Here is a 2243-nt window from a genome sequence, read left to right as displayed (position 1 = left end):
ACATTTTTTGACCACATCTTTTGTTTTTTCTTCTGAAGAATTTGCCTGGATTCTTTCCCCAGCAAGTTTTGCTGCAGGAATGCATTTGAAAACGATTGATCAAGTTGTAAAGAATGAGGCTAGATACTGAACATGACAGTTTGCAATTTTTTCTGGAGAATCTTTGTCATAAATAGGTACTTGGTCCATGAAAATATTCATACGAACATAGGGAAACTCTCTTTGTTGATAATCGATTTTCCAAAAATAATGTGTATTGTTGCCAAAAAATGGATTGCTCTTTTGCAAAAAATGCTTTAATTGGTGATAAGAATGTTCATTAACAGCAACATCATCATTTACACTCTAAGTACTTGTTTTTAAAATTTGAATGTACATATATATTTTTAAAAGCAAAGTTTGAAGCTCTGAGTGAGTTGGTATTTCACAGAGAATAAAGGAAATAATGAACACAGAATGGCTGTGAAAACAGCTTAGAAGATTGGGTAAATACTCTTAGAACATGGAAGAAAAGTGTCCAGCAAGCCACTACAGTGTCAAGTTCTGTAATTCTGAAATTCCAGTTAAGCATTCTGTACCATAAGCTAAGCAACTCCTAACATCAGATACCATCTTTTATAAGGCTCATTGTCATCATCAAGATCCCTTAACTGATGCAGCCAGTCGTTGGGGCACCACTCTAGGTGCTTTAATAGTCAGCCATTGTCATTAGTCTCTGTTCTCTGTCATGCATAGACGGTTCACTGTGTTGTGAACTGTCCAGCATTTGATGTCAAACCAGGATTTTCTCTGTTTGCTTCTCTTTTGCCCTCCCTTGAACGTGTCCCTCAAAATGGTTTTGGACAGAGTTTTATGGTTGGAGACATGACTGTACCAGGCAAGGAGTGGTTTATGTCTGCCAGTGTATTTGTTGACTTGCTGCCTGACAATGCTGTTCATTTTGTGTTCTGTGTATGGGACGGGTAACAGCTTTCTGATGCATTTTGCACTCAAATGTCTGGATTCTTCACTACATGTCAGCTGTAAGAGTTCAGCTCTCACACCCATACAGGAGGATCAAAGTCACTAGGGTCTTATACATTCTGAGTCTTGTTGGAAAACTAATAGAACTGTTTTTCTATATGTTGTTAAGCTTTGATGTGCCAGCAGAGTTTTGTTGTTATCTCATTTTGAGACCTGTCATCTTTGGTCTAAGTGGATCCTAGATACTTGAGGGTGTCCACTTCATCATGCCTGTTGGTTGCTGCGTTTTGATTGTTACTATTAACCAGGATCTTGTTCTTTTCTGGGCTGATCTCCATCCTGTATGTTCTGATACTTTTTCCAACATGTAGTTCTGCTTTACTGCTTCCTAACAGGTCAATATCATCAGCAAAGCACAGGTTGGACATGGGCCATCCTTCAATGGCCCCAGAGGAATGGAGGTCTTAAAGTGATTCCTACATGATGTTCTCCAGTAAGATGTTGAAAAGCACTGGACACTCACTGTTGTCCTAAAGAATTCTCTGATTCAGTGCTGTTCAGGAGAATAGCACTGCTTGAGTATTCATATAGCACTTTGATTACTTCAATGAGATTGTCGTCAAAGTTGTAATTCTTCATCATTTGCCACAATGCAATGTGCTAAATATGGCCAAAGGCCTTTTTCAAGTCTTTGAAGTTGTGGAACTCATAAACTTAACCTGGGATATGTAAGGGCTGGATGAAATCAGGTGCACTGGATTTGGTGGCACTACAACAGATGAAGGTCACAAACTGTGCTACATTGGAGCATGAAGATCCAGTGGGCTTCATCATTAACAAAGCCAGAGTAGGTTCAGTCATAAACTGTACACCAGTATCCAGTAGACTTCTCACCATACATGTGGCTGCAAGACCACAATTTTACCATCATACAAATCTATGTGCCAATGTTCGAATATGATGATGATGCCATTGAGGAATTCTATGAGGACCTGAAGAGAATCACCAAAGTAGCTCCTAAAAAACTGTCTTCATTGCTTTAGGAGACTGAAGTGCCAAAGTAGGCATGGATGCATATGACCAATGGGTTGGAACAGTGGAACAATTCAGGATCAGAGAAACCAACGATCGTGGATTTGCTAGCAAGCACAAGCTGACCCTTGCCAACATATTGTTCCCACAAAATCTTATGCAGAATAACAACATACACTCATTGGTATGAATCACAACCAAGTTGACTGCATCCATACACCTCAAAAGTTCAAGTCCAGCATCACCAA

Source organism: Octopus bimaculoides, chromosome 19 (genome assembly GCF_046866305.1).
Source record: "Octopus bimaculoides isolate indiv1 chromosome 19, ASM4686630v1, whole genome shotgun sequence".
Lineage (NCBI taxonomy): Eukaryota > Metazoa > Mollusca > Cephalopoda > Octopoda > Octopodidae > Octopus > Octopus bimaculoides.
Note: the sequence above shows the minus strand (reverse complement) of the source record.